Consider the following 8,960-nt stretch of genomic DNA (forward strand, 5'->3'; position numbering starts at 1 on the left):
AGTGAGGATGCCAGTGTGAATCTACAAATTGTATTGAAGTAAAGCTCAATTTCTCTTTTTATTTTTCTCCTTACATATAATTATACATAATCTCTATCTATATATAACTATGTATATATATTATATGTGAATAAAATGTGTCATACATACACATATATATTTATAGAAAAATAAGTTAATATTTCCTCTTGAATCACATTTTGACTTTAGTGCTCTGTGGAGTATATGCATGCCATTTTGTAGACCAATTTCATAAATCATAAATGATAATCTTTTTCTTGTTCTCTGTCTTCCAAGACAAATTGGAACTAGTCTTCTCACTTCTTTACCATCAACCTTATATTATTTTCTGAGGCTCTACATTAAACTATCTTTCTCTAAGAGTTTCCCATAACTCTATACTTAGTCTCTCATGCTCTTAAAACTCAAGTTTCTGAACGATGTCATTTCACTCCAGCATTTAGGTCACCACCTAGACAATGATTACAATTACCTCATTGACTTAGTCTGAAGTTATTTTATATCTTAAGACATCAAGACTTAGATATAGGCAATTTAATCAAGTAATGGTGTCAGACTTCATTTCCCCTTTATGGCTACTTCTGATACATTACATTTCAAAAGAATGGGCCAACACTACTAATTCTGTAGCATCTAAAGCAACGAAAGTTAGGGTGATCCAATCATTTTTATTCTTTGTGTCACATATTGAAGCTACTGTGAAATTCTACTGCTGCAGCTGGTGACATTTGCTCAAAATACTCCCAGCAATGGCCATCTTTTTTCCACAATATCATGTCAGATTTGGATCACTTCTGTCAGGATCTCCATGTGCAATAAGTCACCTTTCAGTCAGACTCTCCCTTCTTCTCCTGGCTTCTGGCCCACATCAGAATACTCTTACTACAGCATTACTCCCTCTGACATTAACCATGCTTTGTTGTGGGACAGAACCTCTTATCCAAGATTCACTACTGAGCAATAAAAAGAAACAAGCTACTGATATATGAGAGAACTTGAAAGAATCTCCATGGATTTGTTCAAAGTAAAAAAAAGTTAATCTCAAAAAATCGAATACTGTATGCTTCTATTTATATACAATTCTTGAAATGACAAAATTACTGAAATGAACTGCTGAGTGGTTGCCAGGATTAAGGAAGGGACTGAAGTGAAGTAGATGACTATCAAAGGGCAACCTGAAAAATCCTGTGTTAATAGAAATATTCTGTATCTTAACTGTATCAATATCCTTGTTTTGATAGTCTAGTACAGTTTTACAAGATGTTACTATTGGAGAAAATTAGGTAAAGGGCATTTAGGAACTTTATATTATTTCCTATAACTTCATGTGAATCTACAATTATCTTAAAATTTAAAAAAATTAAAAAAAAGGAAAGTTCTAAGAAAGTGATGGTAACTACAACCTGAAATAAAACCTAGTCAAAGAAAATAAATTATATTGCAATTTGGGAGGGTTGTAATACTTGTAAAAAGGGGGATGAGAGGGGAGGGGAAGCTCCAAAGTGGAAGGCACCTGCTAGTTACTGAGCATCTTCTCTACCTGTTCATAGGGATCACTTAGCTCTGAGCCCTGGGGATAGAGATGAATATGCCCTCGTCTTAATAGGTTAATAGTCTTGTGGTATCAACAGACAAGTATTAAAAAGCAACACAGAAATTTGCTGAAACTGCTATGATGACCTTGATAGAAAGAAGGTTCAATCAAATATTTTTCTCAATAGTTTGACTTTTCAGTTATAGTTTGTAGAATAGCAAATGCAGGAAAATAATATCCATTAGCATTCTGGTAGTCTTTCACTAATGGCCTCACGTTATTCCATTATAGGTAAACTAGTGATTGAATGATTTATCTATTAATATCTTTTCAGGAAGGCAGTTTAATGTAAGCTGATTAAAGAGATTGAGTGTCTAGGAAGAAAAATAAAATCTATACTTTTGGATTGTTCCAAAAGGAAAAAGAATATACCATGCAGTGGAATTGAGCTGAGTCTTTTAAGTCAGAGGGGGTAAATCTTTATCTTTTTCCCTGGGGCAAGGTTCTTTGTTTATTTATTCTTCTCAGTTACCTACATCTTTTCCATGCAGTAGAAAAATGCTTCTCGGGTTCCTAAGGCATTCCCCAATATAGAATCAAATATCCTACCTATTTCAAAAGTGCTGTTTTTGCATCAAATTCTAAAACTTTAGAATGCCATATTTTAAGCATGAAGTTCCAAAAATAATTTAGACTCGTTCCTTATCTGTCTTAATAATATAATTACATCCACTGTATTTTTTCATTGTCTTCGATTTGTTTCACTGTGTTCATCTACTCAAATGAAATATACATATAGGAAATTTATTCTTCCGAGATAGGAATAAAACCAATATTTTGAAATGAGAAAGCTATCCTTGTGTTTTTTTGGCAGTAAGGAAATTTCACAACTGATTAGTGAGCAAATTAATGTGCTTTATTGTACATTGATTTAAGAAATTCTAGGGTTCACTTAATGGTTAAATGAAAGTCCACATTTAAACATGTGAAAATGCCAGCATATCATTTGGCTGAAAGACCTTTCTTTGATATTGGGCCATAAGTTGTGCTTTTGTTCTTAAGACAACATTGGCAATGAGCCAGCACTAAATCCTGTATTTGCTCCGGCTCCCAGGTGAGAAGGATTATTTATACTGCTGTTTTCTTACTAAGAAAATGGATTTCTTGTAGAACACATGCGTTTTAAAACATTAAGAAAAACTACTTTGTTTTAAAAACCTTCCAGTCAAAATAAATAAAACTATTCTTGGATTTTGGGTTTTTTTTTGTTTTTTACTGTGATAGATAAACATAGTAGAGATTTAATAATGAAGGAATCTACATTAGCTGCTATAAGGTGAATTTTCAAACTTCTTTTAAACTATATTTATTCTTATTTTGACTTACCTTAGATCTTGAAGTATCCCTCACTTTTCTTCATATCGTATTCTTTATTTTTCACATTTTTTTTAAGATTGGCACCTGAGCTAACAACTGTTGCCAATCTTCTTTTTTTTCTTTCTTTCTGCTTTTTCTCCCCAAATCCCCCCAGTACATAGTTGCATATTTTAGTTGTGGGTCCTTCTAGTTGTGGCACGTGGGATGCCGCCCCAGAGTGGCCTGATGAGTGGTGCTATGTCCACGCCCAGGATCCGAACCAGGGAAACCCTGGGCCGCTGTAGCAGAGTGCGAAAACTTAACCACTCACTCGGCCATGGGGCCGGTCCCATAGATATTCTTAAAATTGCAAGTATTTTACAAATAGAGACAATGCATAAGAAAGAATTTAAACAATTTTTCTCGAATCATACATTTAGAAAGTACTGACATTTGTCCTATAATACAAATAACTGACACCTACTTTTCCACTACAAGTCATGGAAATAAACCAGTGATCATCCCACGTTTTCTACCAGTGTCCTCCATGCCCTGTCCCTTCCTTTATTCAATGAAGATTTAACATAGTATTTTGAATATATTAAGATAATATTTTTGGCTCAAAATATACTGTCTTTCAGGATTTTTTGTTTTGTTTTGTTTTTATACAATGACAATGGAGAATCAACTTAAGATTTATAGAAAATATAGCCAACAGCATGCAACTATGGACAAAATATTACTCCCATTCAGTATTAGTGTTATAGCTATAAACACAGCATGCTCCAACAAGGAAACCAAGACCATGAACTATGGTAATCACATCCCCTGGATTTTCCACAACAGGTCTCATTCCAGATATTTTGCCTTCTTTTCCATATTTAAGCAGGTAATTTTCAGATGATGTAGCCAGTATTTTGATGTAGAAAACATTGGCATTGGATTCGTAATTCTTGACTTAATCAGTATCAAAATAACACCTTATACATTAAAAATATTAAATATTGTCTATTAAGAGCACTTGGTTGAAATGGAAGAATTCAAATGGACTTATCTAAAATATACATTTGATGTAAAACATTTGATGTACAAATTGGAGGAAGGGCCTTTTTATTGATAAATACTGTAATCTCATGTGATTTCAACAACGACGTCCTTTTCAACTCTCAACTATTTTAATTTTGTAATAACCATCAAGAGCTCTAATTTGAGAAGAGAAAATCTCAGTTTATTGAAATTGACACTTGAGTAATGGAGTTTGGCATGTTCCTACTCTCTACTAGGAAATGTGGTAGCTTTACTTTGAGTATCTCGCATTCACCTAAGACAAATGCTAGGACAGTTGCTCAGATATCATTCTAAATAAGCCACGTGACACTTTTAAAACTAGATGAAGACATAAGGAATAGATATTCAAGATTAAGACTGTAGGTGGTTGCTCAAAGCAAGAGTCCTGTTATGTTGCAGTGAATGATATGTAGTCACTTTCCTTGTGATATTAATTAATTTAGCAAACAGCCTACTAATACATGATTTTAAATCGACCCATTGTAGTTCACTAAATAACTTTATAAAGTGTGTAAAATGTTTCATAAATTCAGTAACCATACAAATATTATATGTATATCTGTATATACACACATACACACACAAGTAAACCAACCCTAAGTAATATCATAGGATGTTTATTGCCTATACAGAACTCAAAGAAAGAAAAGAAAAATTGATGCTGTTCATAGGGAAGAAGAATAAGAATAAAAATATATATGACATAAATTCATACATATTCTATTCAGATGGCAACATTAAGAAAAATTAAAGGCGTATAAACAAATAGAATTCTTAAGGAATCATTAAAAGAGACTTCCTCTAAACCATACTTTGCTATACTTGATTTTCACTTGTTTCCATCAACCAATTAATGAACATATGGATTTATGTTTCTGTCACTATACTAGCCAATGTTTGGAAGAAAAAAAATGCAGAGCATGTGGCTCCTGTCTGTCTTTGGGGAGCTTACAAATGAATAGATCAAAGAGAAATGTGGAACTGCATATTGAGTGTTAAATTGTCGTGTTCAGACATTAAATACTGCTGAAATTGTGATATGGTATTTATTTCAGCTGGAAGATACAGAGTACATATTGCCTCTTGACATTGCCTTTTGTCTCTAGAAAGAAAGAGAGGGGCATTTTTCTTTAGGAGTTTGTAAATTAGAACCTAAATAATCAAACTTTCATTGTTCTATGCTTCAAAAAATGGGGAATGGGAAGATATGGGGAGAATTATTAGAATCAAAACAATAACTAGATATAGATCAGAATTTCTTATTAGATATCAAATAACAAAACTGGAAGAAATAGTTAAAAATAATTTTAAAGAATTAGTGAGAGAGAGAGAGGGAGGGAGGGAAAGAGGAAGAGAGAGAGAGCAAAAGAGTGAGAGAATTCCATTTTATATTGAGGGTCTCTCTCTCACAAGACTACTGCATCAGAAATGAGAAGGAGAAACTTATTTTCCATTGCTTCCAATTCTTTATCTTCCTTAGGGAGATAAAATTTATTAATACTAGAAATCAGCATTTTTCTGTCTAAATCTTTTTAACAAGTATAGAATTATACGTGATTCCTTGAACAGTTTAAACCAAAAATAAGCTAACTTTAAGAATCCTATCCACTAGTATAGCCTGTGGGGCTATTTTTTCAAACTGGAAAAAACATAAGACTACTACACTGAAGAAAATGAAAAAAATATTTAACATTTTTTACCTCAAAGGAGGACTTTAAGAAAGACTTATTTATATAAATATAAGGGAAACAAAAAGTTATAGGGAAATCACTAAAAAAATTTAAGCAGTATAGTCACGTCCAGATTTATTTCCTTTAAGGTAATTTAAGAAACAATGATTGCATCTTATATATAAACTTGTTATATTGACATTTGTGTATATAATATATATAACATATATGAAATGTGCACATCATGTATATGTATATAATGTACATATATATGTGTGTATGTATAATGTATCCACCCTTGTAGTATCACACAGAGTAGTGTCATTTGCCCTACACATTTTCTGTGTTCCTCCTCTTCATCACTTCTTCCTCCCTAACCTCTAGCAACCATTCATCTTTTTACTGTCTCTATAGTTTTGCCTTTTGCAGAATGTCATATAGTTGGAATCCTACAGTATGCAACCTTCCCAGATGGTCTCCTTTCACTTAGTGATAAGCATTTAAGTTTCCTCCATGTCTTCTCACGGCTTGGTAGCTCTTTTCTTTTTAGCACTGAATAATATTCTATTGTGTGGATTTCATTTATCCATTCACCTACCAAAGGACATCTTGGTCATTTCCAACTTTTGTCAATTATGAATAAAGCTGCTATAAACATCCTTGTGCACTTTTTTGTATGGACATAAATTTTCAACTTCTTTGGGTAAATACCAAGGAGTGCTATTGTTGGATTGTCTGATAAGAGTATGTTTAGTTTTGTAATTAACTGCTAGACTGTTTTCCAAAGCAGCTGTACCATTTTGCATTCCCATCCATCAGCAATAAATTAGAGCTTCTGTTGCTCCACAGCTCATCAGCATTTAGGTTGTCAGTGTTCCAGATTTTAGTCATTCTAACAGGTGTGTAGTAGCATCCTTCTGATGTTTTAATTTGCATGATACATGATATGGAACATCTTTTCATATGCTTGTTTGCCATCTGAATATCTTCTTTGATGAGGTGTATGTTAAGAACTTTTGCCCATTTTTTATTTAGGTTGTTTGTTTACTTATTGTTGACTGTTTAGAGCCTTGCCTATTTTACAAAACAGTCCTTTATCAGATATGTCTTTTGCAAATATTTTCTCCCAGTCTGTGCCTTGTCTTTTCATTCTTTTGACAGTGTGTTTCAAAGAGCAAAAGTTCCCAGTTTTAGTGAAATCTAGCTTATGAATTCTTGCTCTCATGGATTGTACCTTTGGTGTCATATCAAAAAATCGTCACCACATCTGAGGTCATCTAGATTTTCTTCTATGTTATCTTTTAGGAGTTTTATATTTACATTTAGGTTTATGATCTATATTGAGTTAATTTTTGTGAAGGGTTTTAAGGTCTGCGCCCACTACCTTACAATTTTAGAATGATCACACACTTCTGGTAAGTTGACATTTATATCACTACTCAATGATCCGCTTTTCCTGAGAAATGGTAGATGTCTGTTATATCTGATCTTAATGTGCCTAATAATTCTCTCTGATTAGTACTTTGAAGGTATATTTTCAACATCCTTTTACTTTTACTCTTACTCTGTCATTATGTTTTAGATGTTTTCTGGTAAAAGATTTTCACTGCATTTTTTTCTGATCTAGAATTCTGTATTTTAGATGGTAAATTTAATCCTTTTTTATTACAATTACACATACATTTGGATTTATTTCTGCCATTTTATTTCTTACTTTATATTTGTCCTGGTTTGATTATACTCTTTCTCCTCCTCCTCCTCTTTCTCCTTTTTCTCATTTCTTGCCTTCTTTTGGATGATTTTTCCCTATTAATATTTCTACTTCTGCTTTTTTTTTTTTTTGAGGAAGATTAACCCTGAGCTAACATCTGCTGCCAATCCTCTTTTTGCTGAGGAAGATTGGCCCTGAGCTAACATCTGGGCCCATCTTCCTCTACTTTATACGTGAGATGCCTGCCACAGCATGGCTTGATAAGTGGTGGATAGGTCTGCATCTAGGATCCAAACCGGTGAACCCCAGGCTGCCTAAGCTGAGTGCGGAAAGTTTACCCCTGCACCACCAGGTCTGCCTCACTACTTCTGATTTTATGGAAGTTGTAAGCTTTATTATTATTATTATTTAGCAATTCCTCCCCAAATTTTCCATATATAATTAACAAGGTTTAAAAATAAAAATCTTTGGGGGCCGGCCGCGTGGCTGAGTGTTTAAGTTCGCGTGCTCCACTTGGGCGGCCCAGGGTTTTGCTGGTTCGGATCCTGGGCATGGACATGGCACCACTGGCCAGGTCACACTGAGGTGGCACCCACATGCCACAACTAGAAGGACCCACAACTAAAATATACAACTAGGTACTGGGGGAATTTGGGGAGAAAAACCAGAAAAAAGAAAAACAGAGATTGGCAACAGTTGTTAGCTTAGGAGCCAGTCTTTAAAAAAAAAAATCCAAATCTTTGACTTTCTCCTCTGAGTAATATAAGGAATTTACAATCCTTTATAACAGTCCACACACCTCTTCAAGTAAAACGTTAATTTTACCTTGCATTTAAATTTTGTCATATGTTATTAATCCCATAATTCACAGATTATTTTTAGTTAGTTATATATAATCAGAATTTTTTTAAATGTACCATCATGCTTTCTCAATGTTCCTTCTTGAACCTCAGAACTTCCTACTAAGATTGGCATTTAGCTTCTTTTTTTTTTTTTGAGGAAGATTAGCCCCTGAGCTAATATCTGCTGCCAATCCTTCCCTTTTGGCTGAGGAAGATTGACTGTGAGCTAACATGCATGCCCATATTTCTCTACTTTATATGTGGGAGACCTGCCACAGCATGGCTTAACAAGTGATGCAGAGGTCTGAACCTGGGATCTGAACTGGCGAACCTCGGGACATGGATGAGAGAGCCAAACTTAACTGCTAAGCCACCAGCCTGGTCCCTGATATTTTGCTTCTGGAAGTTTCTTCTTTAAATTTTCTTACGGTGAAGCTCTACTGGTAGTAAACTGTTAGCTTTCGTTTAAAGAATAAAGTGTCTTTAATTTGTCCTTGCTCTTAAAAAACAGTTTTGCTACACACAGTTCAAATTTCACAGATATTTTCTCACAGTCCTCTAGTTTGTTATTCCATGGCTTCCTGGTTTCCACCGTTGCTTGTGAAATCTGTTAGCAGCAGCTTAATTGTTATTCCTTTACAGATCAAATCTTTCTTACTTTAAAAATATTTCCTTCATTTTTGTTGTTTGCAGTTTCACAGCCATACCTCTGCCTTTGGATTTTTTTTTAACGTGTATCCTGTTTGCAATGTATTGTA

The sequence above is a fragment of the Equus caballus genome, chromosome 3, assembly GCF_041296265.1.
Source record: "Equus caballus isolate H_3958 breed thoroughbred chromosome 3, TB-T2T, whole genome shotgun sequence".
NCBI lineage: Eukaryota > Metazoa > Chordata > Mammalia > Perissodactyla > Equidae > Equus > Equus caballus.